The sequence below is a fragment of the Lissotriton helveticus genome, chromosome 5_1 (assembly GCF_964261635.1).
Source record: "Lissotriton helveticus chromosome 5_1, aLisHel1.1, whole genome shotgun sequence".
In the NCBI taxonomy this organism is placed as follows: Eukaryota; Metazoa; Chordata; class Amphibia; order Caudata; family Salamandridae; genus Lissotriton; species Lissotriton helveticus.
Window position 1 is genome coordinate 1,746,155,315 of NC_136065.1, and position 19,191 is coordinate 1,746,174,505.

Consider the following 19,191-nt stretch of genomic DNA (forward strand, 5'->3'; position numbering starts at 1 on the left):
CAAAGATGGGTATCCTCAAGCAAATGGAACTATATGGGAATGGGAGGAATACCGACCGGACATTGCTTCTACGCCATATGTTTTTGCCCACACAAGAGACTGTACCACAAGCAACCAGTCTGTAATTACTGTTACAAGGACTAAAGCAGACTTATGTGTACAAAGTACTGGATGAATCCCAGTTGGAATTAGTGATTGTGTTACTGAATTAAATATAGATGGAATAAACGATAGTTTGTTTTTGGCTTCACATAACACATATCTAGTATGTGGAAGTCATGGATATCATAGACTACCAGTTGGTGGTCAGGTGCATGTTATGTTTCTTTTCTGTTGCCTCCTGTTTTCCTAGCACCTGCATCATACCATCGAGATTTTAAACTGTTTAGGGACATTTCAATTAATCGTTATAAGAGGACAATAAGTACTGATGATGTGGACCAGACAGACACTAGTCTGCAGCAATATGTTGATTTTAATTTGGGTCTGTTTCCTTTTGTGGGCATGGCATTAAATAGCAGGAAAGTGTGACGATTGACTAGAGTTGTGGAAGCTGTCACTAATGAAACTGCTATTGCTCTTGGAAATATTACTGAAGAGTTGCAAGTTGCTAGAATTGTAGCGCTTCAGAATAGGATGGTGTTAGATGTTATGTTAGCCGATAGAGGTGGTGCATGTAAAGTTATCGGTAGTAGTTGTTGTGTTTTTATTCCTGACAATTCACCCTCAGTGTATGATGCAATTCTTAAACTGCATAAGATAGCTGCAGATATTCATACTAAGAATGGCACCTGGACTTTTGCTGGATGGTTTTGGGCTCTGGTTTCTACTTGGGGTTGGAAATTACTGACTGTTCTCTGTATTGCAATTGCAGTGATTTTCACCTGTTGTATGTGTATCCATTGTGGCCCAATGCTATGTTCTATGTGCATACCTGCTTGTATACCATCGAAGAAGAATACTGTGGATATAAATGCACAACACACGTTAGATAAAGAAGTAGCTGAGATGATGCGTATAGATATACAGGATGAATGTTTAGATTATCCCAGAAGAGTGCGTGTCTTCAGCTAATGCTAAAAGGGTCGTCTGTTGTAATTTGACAGCGATTAGATTGAGCATTAACAGAAGACATCTTAGTTCTAGCCGTTATCTTGACATTTAGCGGACTCCATTTTGTATTCATGGCAGCCATTTTGTCTGCCGCATGCCGCCTCGTGCCAACCATGTGCTGTGTCCTACCTTCCTGTTCATGGTGTTTAAATCTGCCCAGCAACAGGCTATAATTAGCGTCCCCTACTTTGCCGCTGACCGTTAGGGTTCACATCTGGTAGTGATTAGCTCTAGATTGGAATGTGTTTGTCAAGCCCCCAAGACTGTTAGCTCCTCCCACTGATCGATTTTGCCTCTCGATATTACCTTCTATGTACATAAAATGTGCTCTTGTGCTTTGCACCGCCTTCTTTTGAGCCCCTGTGCGGGTATAAATAAACCATGCTATCTTAGCTCGGGGTGCTACTTCTTGCAATACCGAAGGGTACTGTTTGAACCATAGTTGATAACATTACAAATTTAAACAACCATATCAGACGGGCCAAAGTGGACGTAGACCTCCCGCAACAAGGATGCGATTGTTCATCAACAATCGAGAAATTAAGGACGCTCCCAGTGATGATGGAAAAAATGTTAGTAGATCTAAAAGAAAAAAAACCACAAAGTCCCTCTCCTCAAGTAAAAGCGACGGCGACCCATGTCCTGTAAACAAAGTAAAGGTGGCAGCAAATTTAGGGGTGTGACGGGCAGAAGTTGTTGGCATCTTCCTCGCCCAGGACACATCGGCCACTGGCAGCTGAAAGATTTACCAACAAAAATCCCCACTTGCGGGCAAATCTAAGTCCACTTCGCCACCTCTAATTGATCAGAACATGGAAGACAACACCGGCAAGGGAAAAAGACAAAGGAAGCGAAAATGCCATAATAAGATCTGCAGGTCCAAACAAGATCTGAGCCTCTACTGTCTGTTTAATACCTACAGATGAGCTGCCGCCACAGGGCTTAATGACCCAAAAAGAATAGGCGAGGCAAAAAACCAACCAGAGGACCAAATAACTCCATTGGATAGCGACAAACAAAATAAGATTGGCATCCCGCCACTTGCGAAGGAAAAGGATGCAGCCGGGGCAGACCAGGCACATCTGAGAAATAGGTGGAAAACGGAGTCAACCTCAACCATCCAAATGGTACTTTCAGACCCAACGCCTCTGCAAACGGCAGAGGGTCAAAGATCCATCGGGCCCACAGAGCTGTTTGGTAGCTCCAAATCATCAAACCAGGCCCAAATCAGCAGCTCACATCAAAATCATTTGAGAAATTTTATTACATCGGTGAAGGGCAAGGGAGGCGAAGCAATCAACCGCCCGCGGCAAAACCCAAAATAGCCCTTGAGTACGGAACAGGTCATCTCTCACACCTGTTCATGAAACAACGAATGTGCAAACATCAGGACCCCGACAGGATTAATCCCAACACACTGCAACCAAAGATCAGAACCACAATCAATGCCTCCTGTGGTCCCTTTCCATGGAGATACAACTTTTACCCTTCTCTATCCGGAGTATAAGTCCAAAGGTAGCTGTGATATATTAAATCGTGGGAACATCATCACATTGATAGAAGTGATAGGCCGGGCAAATGTTGTACCCTCACATAATATTACATCGATAGAATTTATCGCTCCAGGCCAGGGTCAAACAAACGAAACCACAAAGGTTACTTGGAGCTCGACAGAAGCAATGAATCGATCTTACGGCACACAGATACCTTCAAGCAGTAGGGCATAATCATACTTTCCTGGCAGGGAACCAGGCTATCCACATGTCCTCCAGGAATTCCAAGGCACTGAACATCCACGTGCAGAAAAAAGAGCAGTCTACTCAGTCCTCAGGAGTGCCCATGATAAAACTCCTACCTCAGACTCAAAAGTAACTAAAGCAAGAGAGGACCAGATCACTCCTAATAGGGGTTGGAAACAGGCCGGAACATGGTTGCTGCTGGCGGGTTCCCTAAACTCAACCCGGTTGCTTCACTGACAATACAACAGCTGAAAGGTTCATGAAACCTGTCCATTAAGGATCTGCTCTTGGAACATTAATGGGCTACCAAACAAACTGGGTAGCAAAGCAAAAATGTCCTATTTACAATCATTTGAGATCATACTGCTACAAGAAACATGGCTTGTGGAGCCGCAGCAATTAGAAGGGTTAAAAATTCACCATATTCCAGCCCTGAAAATGATATCTTCCAGACGAGGCAGCGGCGGCTTAGCAATTTACATATCAATGAAAAATGTAATCACCTCATGGGACCTTGCGAGCCCTTCCCATTTCCTTCAGTCTGTGGGAATCTCTTTAAGGACCAATAAAGGCCAGTCCAGGTCCATCACTTTAATGAATGCCTATGTTCGTCCAAACTCAGTGTCCAGGAAAACCTTTTCAGATGAGGTGACAGTGTCAGTATTAAGAACGAGATCTGGATTTTCGAATGCATATATAATACTATCTGGTGATTTCAACATGTGGCTAATGTTTGACCTACAGAAAACGAGGTAACTAAGTTACAGGAAAGCGGCTGGGCCATACCACCACAGTACCTTCCCTGATGGCATAAGGGAGACCCGATGGGACTCTCTCTACAAGGAAACCTGGAACATCTTGGTCCTAGAGCCCTCAATGGGCGATTTCCTCCAGACAAGCCACCCGGCCTCTCATACCTATCGAAAAATGGCGTATCCCTAATTGATTACACCTTTGTCAGCCTCCCCCTTCTGCATCAAATATTAGGCTTCGGTTTCGGTAGTAGAACGGAAAGCGATCACAGCCCTCAAGAAATATTGCTTAGCACCAGATTGGCGCTACACGCAGAGGCCAGGGTTCAAGCTTTTGATGGCTACACGATCAATCTAAAACTAATCAAGTGTTCTCTCAATAAACTACAGCAGGTAGCAATAGAGGTAAAACACATCTTCGAGAGTACCAGTAGGACAGCCGATGACCAAATTGCATACTGGACAACCTCTGCATCCAAACTGACAGACAGTTATGCAAAACCAATAACGCATGCAAAACCAAATGGGACGCAACAGCCGACCTCTTGGAATCCCGTGATATGATCAGGCAAAAGAATCATGAATCGGCTATGGCGGGAATTAAAAATAAAGCCAATGGACCCACCAACAATAATCAAACGGGGAGAAGCCCGCAACCACCTGAAGACAGTAACAAGAGAACATCGCAGGGCTCCCTGGAATTCTTTTTGGGCCAAATTATATCAATTACAAACAAAATTTGGTGATCAAAAGAAGGGGCAAAGGGAAGCAAAAAGACAAGTTACATACCACACACCAAAAGTGCAAGCCCCCAACAGATATACTCAATAGGCAGGAAAGTGACCTTAATGAAATAGTCGGATTTCCATCAACTGCCAAGAGATGCCAGTGTCATCACTTCCTTCCTACCACAATATCTCTTGATCACAGAGGGGAGGATGTAGTTTGAATTTCGTACTAGTGACTTTATTTCCATTTCAGGGCAGGGTCTCATATACCTGAGTGGTTACCAGGCGAGGTGAGGCTTGTACCTCATACATTAAGCAGTATCCCTCATACATTGAGCAGTATCAATTGCGGGGATACTGCTCACTTCACTTCGGGCATGGGCCAACGAACACTCAGTTATTCCTCCGAACCAAACCAGTTTTACAAGTGACACTGGCACTTCGGTGAATCTTATGACTCTCTCCTGTTTGATAGACCAGGCCGATACTAGTTCTAGTTCATTTTACATGGGATTCATAGACTACAAAGCAGCGTTTGACAGGGTTAACAGGGCCAAGCTTTGGCAAAAGCTCTCCAGATTGAACATCCCAAATGGCCTTCTAAGAGCCATACAGCTCCTGCACAAGGAAACATGGGTCAGGATCAAGAATGGGGATGGCTCTAGACTGTCTCGCCCAATTCTAACAACAAAAGGACTAATGCAAGGATGCGTCCTGGCCCCTACACTTTTTTACTTATTTTTATCAGATTTTCCGGAAGCCTTAAAAAAGGTAAACTCTCATGCTCCCAAACTAGGCAGTTTCCAACTGTCAAGTCTCCTATACGCCGATGACGTGGTTCTCCTAAGTAACACAAAGATCGGCTTACAAAGACTCATGAACGCTACTGCCGAATTCTCAAACAAGAACGAGCTCCAGATAAACAGTAAGAAAACTAAAATCTTGGCGGTACGCCCGGGAAGGCCCAAGAAGCTGGCATGGGTCCTAAATTCCTAAAGCGTTGTAGAATCTAACTGCCACATGTACTTAGGAGTTCTCTTCAACAACAATGGAAGATACAAAACCCACTTACAAGTGCAAAAAAAGAAGGGCACTAGCCTTCGCACTCAGCTCTATTCATAAGAAGCTATTCGGCCCAACATTCGCCCCAAAATCGCAGGCAGCATAGGCAAAAGTCATTCCTACCCTAACATATGGAAGCTAGTTGCTAAAAGGATTAGGTAGTGGCCAATTAGACAGAATCATTGCAAAAATCTTCAGAACAGTTTTCCAGTTACCATCATACACGTCACCTGCCCAAATTAGTGTCAGGTTGTCAGCAGCACAAGAATTAAAACAACGTCACTAACCTTTCTCTTGTCACCAGCAGAGACAATGGTAGCAGATTATTCCCCCTAATTCCCTTGAACGCAACCCCAATGTATGGAAGCGACCCTGCAGGACAGGAGATTAAAACACAACAGATGTATGAGAGCTTTACTCTAATGCACAACAGTAAACCAATTATCTCTATACCCACTCACCAGAAGCTCAGCAGCTAGGATACATAAACAATTCACCACATGTAATAGATCCAGAGTGGTGAATATTAATAATGTGGTCAGAAAAAGAACAACAAAAAATAGTATATAAGTCACCAGAAATTTTAGCCACTGAATACGTAGCTACACATTGTTATCCTGTGCTAGAAAATGAATTGTCTGTTTGTCAAACAATAAGGACCAAACAAAATAGTACAAAAGCACTGTGCACCACCATCCGGTAATGCGAGCAGGAATATTGTTCTGCACTCCTTGTGAAACAATCAGGAAGTGAGAGGCAGACGAGGCACAAATGACAAAGTTCAGCCAAATATTTTCAGAGCTGCGGAAACACGCTCCGGCACCGCTTCTTCCCGTGGTTACCTGTACCGCAAATATCCTCTGGGACAATCCAAAAAACGGGCATGGCAAGCGAGAGAAAATAGTCCTCTGTAGACTCTGGATACTCTGAAAATGCTTCACGCTGGAATCCTGCGGGCATTACCATCTGTCATCTTGACTAGCAATCCAAAACGATTGTCAAACACCGACCTAAGGTGGAGGAGGTGCTTATGAATGGCCTGCCCTCTGCCTCCCTCTAACTCGCCCCACTGTCTGCTGGGAAGTGTAGTACATCGGGCCTTTTCTTACTTTAAGCCCGGGAGCTGGCTTATAACGGTTGAGGTGAATAGCCTGTCTACCTATTTTCAGGTGGGCAATTGCTACAATTAGGCTGGAACTGGGGATTTGCAGCCAGTCACTGGCCAGACTGATGAGCTTCTTAACGAGCTGCCACAAACTGAGGTTGTCAAAAGAAGGCAGCCTAGCTCAACACCTATGGTACAGCCTAAACACAAAACGATGGCAGGCAGGGCATGATTATTGGGCTAGAGGGCTAAAAACTCTAGGCCTGAATGAAGTTAGGGACATACATGTCAGCCAAAATGAATTTGAAAGGCTAGCAAAAAAAAGCGCTAAAAACTCTCCTCAATAGAAGATAAGGCATGTCTCGCAAGAAAAAATCACGACTGGATGACCCTCTTATCTTACAATCAGCTGATGCCTCAGAGGTATCTAACCCTGTCATTTACCGCACGCACTAAACTTTGTTTCTTAAAATTAAGAATGGGAGTCTCTTCCCAAATGAAAAAGAGACCATGCCCAGGAACACTGTCGGCTTTGTGGCAACCAAAGGGAGTATATAATAAACATCCTATACCTGTTTCCAAGCCTGCTGAAGGAAAGAAGGTCCCTTCTACGGAGAGGCTGGAACACCAATGAGGTCAGATCGTGCAGAGCCGCAGTACTGGCCTGTTTTGACCCACGGAACACCAATTTAAACTGTACACTAGTAAGGTTATGGATCGCGTTGCAAAAAACCTAGGGGAGGGGATCCATCAACAGTAACCCCCACCAGAGGCACAGCTTCCTGGATCTCAAAAATAACTGGTAGATCCTCCTCACAGGCATCCAGATAAAGGAAACATTGTCAGAGCCAGCAAATGAACTGTCTAAAGGGGCTCAGCTTACAGGCTCGCTCACTCTGGGACTCAATTTTTAAGCTTGGACACAATCATAAATTCCGCTAAAGGACCATTATCAACTTAACGGTGGTAGTGTATCCACAAGGGACCTCTGACAATAGGGGGGGCAGGGGATCTGTAACTATAAAGGATTGGGGTTCTATTTTTCTTTTAATGTGTAAACTGTTATCTTTTGTAACTTGCAAAGGTTTTTTTAAATCATACAATAAAGTTATTATTATAGTCACTAGGCAATGGGATTGCATGCATCTATCATACATCCTTGAAGGTAATGCCCTTCCAAATGTATAACCTATCATCCTATGTAGGCAGATGCTTGGTTACACTGCACCTTGTCTATCACACTTCTGGAGACAACTAGGTGTTCACAGAGCAAATCATGAAAACTCTCAAAGTCTCTGCAACATCTGAGTGCGATCTTTCTTGGGGACTTCAATATTCACTAGAATAAAATGGATGACATACATGTTAACATTCTAAAGAACTTCCTCAATTATCAATACCTTGTGTAAGCTTGTACAGGAGCGACTCATAACAAAGGAGCAACACTCACCTTAATTGAATCCAAGGCAGAGTTCTGAACATTGAGTCCATAAACCGATGTGATGGGTCCCCTTCTATTTCCATATTCGATCACAAAAAATCTAAATGGGAGGCTCACTTCCCAACCTGTCACTCCCCACTCAGGAAGTTGTTGCTTAAATGACATAACATATACCTGCGTTGCAAGATATATCACAGAAGCTTGATAGGTAAAACAACTAAAACAACAACATAGTGGGACCAACCTTTGAAAACTTGGCATCAGCTAGCATCAGCTAGCGTGTGGTGTGTTCTCCCACTGGGGCTGCAGTCCAGATGCCTCTCACTCCCACCTTCTAAAAACAGCAATGAGAGTCGCCCAGTCCACTGATATAGGGTGGCAGCGAAACCCTCTTTGCTTTTCCTGTTGCAAAACTATCTCCTCAGCCGCCACCCATCTCAATCAATAAATCAATAAATCAATCAATCAATCATATAATTTGTAAAGCACACTACTCACCCATCAGGGTCTCAAGGCGCTGGGGTGGGGAATGCTGCTACTGCTTGAAAAGCCAGGTCTTGAGGAGTTTTTTGAAGGTCAGCAGGTCTTCGGTCTGCCTTACGTGGATAGGGAGGGAGTTGCATGTCTTGGCGGCGAGGTGGGAGAACGATCTTCTGCCGGAGGTCACTCTTTGGAAGCAGGGGACTGTGGCGAGGGTGAGGTCAGCAAAGCAGAGCTGGCGTGTGGGGGTGTAGAAGCTGAGTCATCTGTTGAGGTACATTGGTCTGGTGTTGTGGAGTGCCTTGTGTGCGTGGGTGAGGAGCTTGAAGGTTATCCTCTTGTTGACCGGGAGCCAGTGCAGGTCTCTCAGGTGGGGTGCGATGGGGCTGCGGCGAGGGATGTCGAGGATCAGGCGTGCAGAGGCATTCTGGACGTGTTGGAGCCGACTCAGGAGTTTGGCCGAGGCTCCTGCGTAAAGGGCGTTTCCATAGTCCAACCTGCTGCTGACGAGGGTCTGGGTGACCGTTCTTCTCGTTTCAGGGGGGATCCACTTGTAGATCCTGCAGAGCATGCAGAGGGTGTTGAAGCAGGAGGAGGAGATGGCGTTGACCTGTTTAGTCATGGAGAGGGTGGAGTCGAGGATGACCCCTAGGTTACGTGCGTTGTCGGTGGGTGTTGGAGCAGTTCCCAGTGCGGTCGGCCACCAGGAGTCGTCCCAGGTCGAAAGGGTGGATCCGAGGATGAGGACCTCCGTCTTGTCCAAGTTCAGCTTCAGTCAGCTGTTCCTCCTCCATTCAGCGACGGTCTTTGTTCCTTCATAAAGGTTGGTTTTGGTGGTGTGGGGGTCCTTGGTGAGAGAGAGGATCAGCTGGGTGTCATCGGCTGGGCCTCAAGTGCTCCTCCTTCCCCCCACTGTGCTTCAGGCCATGAGGGGAATGCCAATGCACAGCAATTGCCCGTTTAGCCAATGCAATTTCCAGGTCAATACATTTGGAGCTCACTATGGTAGCAGAGGATCTGCAGTAAAGACCCAGTAGACAGGCTTTTAATGTTTCCAGGTTTGGGCAATGTGCGACCCGTTCCATGTTATGGGCCACTCTCTGCCAGTATGCAATGATCATGGGATATTCTCTAACCCTGGGCGAAGAACTACGCTCCGTTCGCGGAGCTTGCGGAGTTTCGGCAGCTCCGCGTTCCGCGGAGAACGCGTAGCTGTCAATTACTCCGCGATCCGGTGCGTAGCGTAGTTCTCGCGCGCTGAATAACATTATCGCGTGCGCGGCAATGGCTTACCTTCGTTCTGCGTTCGTTTTTTCCTGGTCGCGTGTGCCACCATGTTTGGAAACACTCTCGCACAGTCCCGTGCGATAACGTCATTTGGATGCGCGATAGCGTCATAAGGATGCGCGAGGATGCTTGTTGGTAAGATCGAGTTGCCGAACACGCAGAAACTGCATTCTTGCACAGAATAACTCGCGAGCATGTTAAAACCATAATAAATTACCATTTTGGTTAGGAAAAAAAAAGCAAAAAACCTTAAAGTTGTACCTTTGGCTTTATTTTTAGGGGGGAAGGAGCCCTCTTTTTGTTTCTACTCTTGTTTTGAAGAGTAAGGAGGAAGGGCTCTTGAGTTTACAACTTCCTGTTCCTGTCCACCAGGCTCCTCCCAGTGCTTTGTCCATGTGGTGCTCACTTTCCTTTGGATTTTGAGCTGGAAGGATCACTTTCTGTCTGTGTTGGCTGCATTACTGATTTATCTTGGATTTAATGAGGACTTTTTGAATTGGAATTCTCTTTTTCAAGTACGTTTGTGTAATGTATGAGTGAGTATGATGTAGACTTGTGCTTGTTTGATTTGATTTTTTTTTTAACTACAGTATTCAATCCTGGAATTAAATTATTGATGGAGGCCTGTACTTTCATGAGGTCCCAAATTGTATTTTTTTTTTAACTTGCATCCAGGCTACATAAAGAGGTACCCATGGGTCCAATCATGTTTCTGTAGTCTGTGTTTAAATGTTTATTCCAGTTTGTAAACAAACATCATGGATGGCATTGGATTATGTTCATTATGCAATAGCAATGTCTGTTGTGGAATTTCTGTTTGTGGAATTAAAATGTTTCTAATTTGTAAGCCAATATCTGACCCTAGTACCCCATGTAGTTAGTGTGTAGGCATGCTTGAGTTCATTGTATTAACTTTCTGTGGTTGGCCTGGCCATGTGTTGGCGGCCATTTTATGTTTCCAGCCACTTTGCTCTTGCCATAGGCCTCCAACCTTGTGGCCTACTCTGGCAGTAGGACATAGGTACTACTAATAGGGTCATGAAAGCTAATCAACTGTTTTTGTGGTGTACCCTTAATGTGAAAATCATGGATGGCTTGGATTGATGTAGAAAATCTTATTTTTATGTGTGGGGTATTTCTGGTTTTGGGTGTGTTTAAATACTCTGTCAATTTCTGCCATTAGGTAACCCTAGGAATACAGCTTGGGTAGTTTTGGTAACTTCGCACAGTGTGAGAACGTGAACTTACATTTTTTGTCTTGTTCGCGCACTCAATGTACTTGCTCGGGAACGCGAAAACGACTTTTTATTCCATTCGCGCTGCCGAACATGCCGATTTAGCATTCTCGCGGACAATATGTCCCGAGTTGCATAAAAGTTTCTCGAAAATGTTGCAGGTGTTTCTTGTGCACCCAAAAAGTCCTCATTTATGTTATGTTGTCATTTGGTTGTAGTTTTCTCTTTTTGGAGCATGGACCACTTCCATTTTCTGTCCTCTATGTAACAATTTCTTTTTTTTTGGGTGGGGTGACCAATTTGGGCGGTGGTGTGGTGTGTCCATTTTGTGAAGCAAAGCATTGTCCCTTTGCCATAGGCATTATTGTCTGTCTTCTCTTTCTTGTCATGTTGTTGTTGGTGGCCAGGCCATGTGGTGGCGGCCATTTTGTGTATGCTTCCTTTGTGATTTTGCCATGTTGTTGTTGGTGGCCAGGCCATGTGGTGGAGGCCATTTTGTGTATACATTAAAGTTGTCCATGTTGTTGTTGGTGGCCAGGCCCTATGGTGGCGGTCATTTTGTGTATGCTTCCTTTGTGATTTATTTTGCCATGTTGTTGTTGGTGGCCAGGCCATGTGGTGGAGGCCATTTTGTGTATACATCCTTTGTGATTTTGCCATGTTGTTGTTGGTGGCCAGGCCCTATGGTGGCGGCCATTTTGTGTGTCTTCCTTTGTGCTTTTGCCATAGGCATCCAAGGTTTTTGACTATTGTATTGTGGCAGTAGGGCAGAGTTACTACTACTCATAGCCATAGGTGCATTAAAGTTAATCAACTCTTGACACGACATTACATTTTTTGTCTTGTTCGCGCGCTCAATGTACTTGCTCGGGAACGCGAAAACGACGTTTTCTTCTATTCGCGCTGCCGAACACGCCGATTTTGCATTCTCGCGGACAATATGTCCCGAGTTGCATAAAAGTTTCTCGAAAATGTTGCAGGTGTTTCTTGTGCACCCAAAAAAACAGAAGTTGTCATTTGGTTGTAGTTTTTGGAGCCTGGAACAATTACTGTGTCTGTCTTCTTGTTTGTGGGTGGGCTGACCACGTGGGCAGCGGTGCGGCTACTTTGTGAAACAAAACAAAGCATTGTCCCTTTCCCATAGGCATTTATTGTCTGTCTTCTTTTTTCTCTTACTTTTCATGTTGCTGGTGGTGGCTAGGCCATGTGGTGGCGGCCATTTTGTAGGTACTTCCTTTGTGCATTTATCATTGGACTCCCAGCTTTCTGTCTGATCTCACAGTAGGCCAGAGTCCCAGAGGTAGTAGTTAGCGGGGGTGCTGCCTTTATGTAGCTGTTTTAGTTCGGTGTATGCAATTAACATCATTCATTAGGGCATGTGTGTGTATGGCATTGCATTCAACAATGTGTTGTCTGGGCAGGGGTTTGTTTGTATGTGTTTTTGCGGTGTTAGGTTTACAACCTCTGTCTTAGCCATGGGCTATTTATTCCTTGCACATTAACCTGTCATGTGCAGCAGGCATCCTCCTTTTTCTGTCCATATTGGTATATATAGGCCTGCTTGACTTTATTGGTTCTTTCTGGACTTCATGTGGCCTTTGAGCTGTGGTGCTGCTGGACTGGTATTATTAGTCTTCTGTTTTGTCTTTTATACATTGGCCTGTGTGTCTTTCAATTGTTCATGTTGCCTTACTGCTTGTTTGACTGATGTTGTTCTGCCTTCTTTACTTGTAGGTGCACAAAAAAAGACTGAGGAGGTGCTGGTTGTTTTTTCATCCATCGCTCGTTCTACTGCCAGACGGACGTCCTTCAGTTGTACGCCACGTGTGGTGTGTGACTCATCTGACCAGACATCTCTGCAATTTGTGCTGCTGTGAGCTGACTGACATCAGAAGAAGATGGGCCCTAAGAAAGCTACCAGGTCCTCCACCACAAAGAAAGTTGCTGAGAAGAAGGAACAGCAGAAGGAAGTGTCACTTAAGTCTGGTATGGACCCCAAAACCTTTTTTGGCACCCCAAAAGGTACGCCTGCAGCAGCGGTGTCTGGGGTGCAAGCTGGGACCAGCACATCTGCATTAGTGGGGGCAAGCCAGCATCCCAGGGCCAAGCACATGATGAGGGTCGAAGAGGTAGCCAGCCTTCTGCTTGCGAGCAGTGATACTGAGCCAGAACTAAACTTATCGCTGTCTCAAAGTAGTACACAATCCACGCAAGATGGAAGTGCTCAACAACCACCGCCAGCAGTAGATGTTCAACAACCACAACCACCGCCCGCAATAGGAGTTGTTCACCCACAACCACTTCCCGCAACAGTTGTTGAACAACCACAACCACCGCCCGCAACAGTTGTTGTTGAAAAACCCCAGCCCGCAATAGTACTTCCTCAAGAACAACAACCACCATCTCCGCACCAAATAGTAGTAGTTGTTCCTCCCGAAGTCGGGGCAGTTCAGGAAGTAGAGCCTCCTTCCGAGCAAGAAGAAGAGGAAGCCACTTCTGTAGGTGATCTATTTCCTTTGAATTCACCAAGGGAAAGGAGGGTTAGTGCATCGAGTTCTTCGCAAAGCATCCCTTCCGATGACCTTGATACGGATTGGCAGCCACAACTATCTGCGCATTCAAAGGAGAGACATCCCAAGAAGACCATGCTAGGAAAAAGGAAGTTTCCAGGCAGGCTTGAACTTATGGAGGTCGATGTAGGTGAGCAGGATACTGCTGGTGATAAAGACGGGTCTGACACTGTCATCATCACAAGCGTTATTCCTGGTGCAGAGGATGTAGAGACCAACATTTTCACCCTATCCAGAAATGCTGCAATGACTGATGAGCAGGTACCACGCATAACTCCTACACACTCAACACCCAAAGTAACACCAGCTCCAATTTTTTCATCAGCGAAGGCCCGGCAGCATCCGACATCCAGCAGAAGCGCCACTTCAACAGAAGGAGGTAGTGGCAGTACTAGGACTGAGCTTTCCCATAGTGAAATTCCACAATCCTCCAGTCCATCCGGCATTGGCAGTGGGTCCTCCTCTTCCTATGGCAGGAGACAAAAGTTTACCTCCCCAGTGTGGGACTTCTTTACGGTTCACCCAGTTCAGGAGAACATTGCTGTATGCACCATTTGTCATGTCAATGTTAGTCGTGGTAAGCTTGGTACAAACTATGGGACTGGAGGCCAAATGACCCATTTGAAAAAAACACACTTGATCAGGTGGGAGAACCACCTTACAAGCTTAAAAAATGTTAGCACTCGTGTTGGTGGGGATACAGTGGTACAAGGTCCACTCATGGTTGACCAGGAGGTAGATGAAGAGGGAGACGATGACCTTCTGTCTAGGAGTGGTACACAATGGACCCCTGTCGCCAGCACTGGAGTGGTAAAGTCCACATCCGCCGCATCAGCAACTTCTCAGTGGCACCAGAGTCAGCTGGAAACACCAAGGAGTGCAAAGTCTGCGATGCAAGGTGGTCCGTCTAGCATAACTCAAAGACATGCAAAGCAGCTTACCATTCCTAGCATGTTAAGGCAGGAGGGAAAGTACGAGCGGAACCACCCAGTAGCACGTTTGTACAATGCCAAACTTGCGAAAATGTTAGCACTGGACCTTCTCCCATTTTCATTTGTTGAGGCTGTTGGATTTCTGGAATTAGTGGCAACCCTCTGCCCAAAATGGAACGTTCCCAGTCGCTACTATTTTGCCCGAGTGGCTGTTCCAGCACTACACCACGACGTGCTGGAATTGATTGGGAAAGCCTTACAACAGAGTGTTGTCCATTGTATCCACCTGACAACAGACATGTGGAGCAGTTGCGATGCTACAGATTTCATGTGCATCACCGCACACTGGATCTCGTTTGCAGGTGTTAAAGACAAGTTAACTCCAGGCCTCCGTGACGTTGCTGGAATTTTTAATGATACGCGCAGACATGCAACTATAGCCATGTTTGGTATGGACAAAAGTCATACTGCTGAAAACATTTTGTCTGACTTTAACGACAAGGTCTTTGAATGGCTGAAACCAAGAGGCCTTAAGATTGGTTTTGTTGCCACCGACAATGGCAGTAATGTAGTGAAGGCAATGAGAGAAGGACATTATTTCAGGGTACCCTGTTTGGCACACTGCATAAACTTAGTCGTGCAAGACTTTCTGAAAAATGAAGCCAAAGTCAGCAACATAATGGCCATCTGCAGAAGAATATGCACGCACTTTAACCATTCTTTTAAAGGACGGAAGCTGCTACGGGTCATTCAGCATGAGCATAGGTTGCCAGTCAAAGCACTGATCCAGGAGGTCCCAACACGTTGGAACTCAACTTATTTCATGCTTGAGCGTCTCTTTGAGCAGTACATCCCACTGAATGCTTATGTCATGTCAAGAAGATTAGGGGATCCTAGTGTTAATCTTAAAGCCCTGACCATTGAGATGTGGCAGTGGGACCTCATTAAATGCATCACAGAGATGCTACAACCCTTTGAGGTCTTCACACGTGCAGTTAGCAGGGAGGACTGTACTATGGGCCAAGCCATCCCATTGTTGTACATGCTTGAGCAACAGGTGAAGGAGGTCTGTCAAACATACGAAGGTGACGAACAAAAAGTTGATGCATATACCTTAGCCAAGGGCTTAGGCAACCGCTTGTGTGCAAATGTAAGGCTCAACAATATTGTGTCAGGTGAACATTACATAACTGCAACAATCTTGGATCCACGGTACAAATTATTTGTCAGCAGTAGCGCAGTAATTCCATTTTCAGATGAGGATGTTGACAAGTACAAAACTTCCATAGCTGCGGAAGCTAATGAGTTAGAAACTGAACGGCTGTTACTTAAAGGCCTGCCACTGCCAGCCCAGGCCAGTCCAAGTACTCCTGACGCAAGTTCTTCACAGCATGAGAGCAGTGCGTCTGCTTTCCAGCAGGCACCAACAGTACCAAAAGCAGCACCTACACGATCTGATTCAGCAGACCCAACCAAAAGCATAACTGCTTTTTTTCTCCAGAAAGGGATGGGTAAGTCCGTTGCTGTTGCAAAGGGAAAAGAGGACCAGCAAAGCCGAGCCCCAATGAACATTGAGCGGATGGTTCAGGCCGTTCTGGATGACACAACAGAGGTGTTCATGGAGCAAAGCCCATTGGTCTATTGGTATGAAAGAAGGAGACAGTGGCCAGTGCTGAGCAGGCTGGCGATAAAGTATCTGGCTTGTCCTGTAGCCAGTGTCTCTTCTGAGCGGGTTTTCAGTGCTGCTGGTGCCATTGTCACATCGAAAAGGACTAGTCTCTCCCCCAAAAGCGTGGAGCGGCTGACAATGATAAAAATGAATCAACGCTTCATACCACCAGACTATCAAGTACGTGAATCACCGCCGGATGAAGAAAGCGAGTGCGAAGACGTCCTCACTACTGGGTTACATGACCTACTTCTGTCTGAACGCACAGAGTTTGAGGACGAGCTCCTCTTCCCTGACAACTAGGACAGGTATATTAAAGGAATGATGCAATGCATTGCATAGGATTGTTTAGCGGACTCTGAGCAAATGTGCATGGAATTAAAGTATACTAGTAACTTCAGACTCACGTGATGGGCAATTTTCCCATGTTATTTAATAATATAAATTATTTATGCACTTGTGACCCTACTACTACAGGTGCAGTCAGTACTTAATTTATCGTTCGTAGTTCATGTTCATGTTGCACAACGTACATTATTTGGTGAAACAGTCCCCCCTCCACCCCCCCAACAAACACAAATGAACTTCAAATGTTTTCTTGTGAAAATATCTTTGTCGGATTTTTATTTTTTCATAATGATAATAGAAAAATAAAATATATAACAAATGTAACCCCCTGACCCAGAGCTGTCCCTACCCTCCCCTAACCCCAACCAAATTTCAACCTTAAATGTACACCCCAACTCCCACATCCCACCCACCAACAAAAGGATTTAAAAAGGGGCAAAAAACAGGGTCCATTTCAAAGCCGGCGGGCTTTCAGGTGTTTGTCCACCATTATCTTCACACGCTCCTCTATACCGTCCTCCAGCTTCTTCCGCTCCTCCTCCAACTTACTCGCTACCCGGCGGAGAATCTTCGCTTGGAAATCACGGCACCTACACTTGCATGCATGTTGTTGTTGTTGTGGGGGGGCCGCCGAAGATGTAACAACGCGGCGGCGGGCGGCTGCCTGACCACGGCGACGTAGTCCTGCAGGCTTGGGGCCCGGGGCATTGGAAGAGGCAGCAGCTGCTGCCGCCGCCTCCTCCTCCTCCTCCTCGGCCTGATCCACCAGCCGGCGGTAGGCCTCTACAATTGCCTGCAGTTTCCGCTGCCGGGCCCGGACTGCCAACTCCTTCCTTGTTGGTTTTTGGGAAGGAGTAACTATAAAGAAAGAAACAGAATTGTTGTAATCCAAACTCCCCGCAAATCAAGAACACAACATTGATTCAACACATAGTGGGCGGCACAGTAGCACTAGCAAGCAAGCTGAGTACAAAAAATTGTGTTGCGTCTATCTTGAACATTCTACAGCCTCTATTAATTTTTTGGACTTTTTGGCACGGCATTATGCCTGCCCTATTAGCATGGGTGTACTTCAACGGTCACACACATTAGAATGAACACCTGTCTTTTTCATATCTCCTTTTGTATTATATACTCTGATTCCGGGAAGGCGGGAACACTCTCAAACTAACATTAATTAACAGGGGGCAGCTAGTAGTACATGTCTAGTAAAGACTATAATACTTTATACCGCGCAACAAACCTTATTTGGTTTGTGTTTCACCAGCAACGACCCATGCACCCAGTCGTCCCCTCCTTCCCTTGCCTTTGGGTTTGCCCAAAACACCGCTGCTGCTGAGACTATCCACTAACCACCGGTATTGGGTGTGTCTCCCAACTACGCTGGCAGCTGTGTTTTCCCCTTTACATGCTTTAACAACAACCCATGCATCCGACTGCTATCAGCCACTTGCATTACTGTAGTGGTAATGCTTAGCATGCTAATGACAAGTAAAGGTAACATCATATATTTTCCAGTAGAGTACAGTGAGAAAGTTTTCCCCTCCCACCAAGTAATGCAGATCACTATTGAATGTAACTTACCATCGCCCGCCGCTGTTGGCTCCCCCCCCACTGCTGCTGGTGTAGGTGTAGGTGCCTCTGTTCCTCCTGTCCCCGCCGGGATCGCTGAAGCTGCGCCGCTGTCCCCGTCGGCACTGGTCGATGGTAAGGGTTCTGCACCTATAAAAATAAGTACACCTTTTTAGATGGATGCACAGCCCCCTTTGTACTTGTTCACCAAGAATGGAGTTCTTCAAAACAGTTAAGTACAACGTACGTAATCATTAGGAGTCCACATTGCATAGTACAGCAGACTCTATACACATATTAGCATTCATTGTTATGGTATGGTACCCAAGCTCATCTCATCTGTCCTGCTACTCTAGTCCTTGGAAATTGGAAGTGAACTATGTAACCTTTGTACATCAATGTATCCAGTTTTGCGCATGTTAACTCGCAGCTTGTTGCGCAGTACGAGAAGACGCTCTGAGGCAACACATCATTGTTCAATGCATACACCTGAAGAGGTGGGAAAGTAAAAGGGCCCGTATTTAAGTTTTCTATGTGGATTGTGGAATAGAGTTTGCTTACAGGTTACAACTTCTTTTTAGCATGGCTGCATAAAACTGGCATAAATGTATTTCATACTGTCTAACGTGCACCACTTTTGTCATTAGTTTTCGGCAGATGAGAAGATTGCCTTCTACGAAGCGGACATTTCCATAGCTTACAAAAAAAGAGGAATATCTGACCAGTATACGTTGGTGAGAGGTCTCCGATAGTTGCCACATTTCCCTATTGTGCACTAGTAGCTGTACAAATGTTGATTACTTTATTCTGCCTTTTTTAACTCTGGATTTTTTCTGGTGGGCCCTTCAACGTATTTGACGGAACAACTTAAAAACATTGATGTTACTTACTTACTTCTAACAAAATAAAGCTTTTGAATGACCACTTTGACTCTGAAGTTTATTAACCCTGGGCGTAGTTCGCGTAGCCGCACTCCGCGAAGCTACGCGAAGACGCACTTGCACTCCGCGAGCTACGTGTAGCTCCGCGGACATGCGTAGTAGGTTGCTAGACCCGTTCGCGCGCCGTTTTCGTCTTCGGGAGCGCGGTGCGCGTGTTCGGGGCGCTGCCTGCATGCTCGCGATAGCTAGCGCGCTAAGTTACTCAATGAGGTTTGTC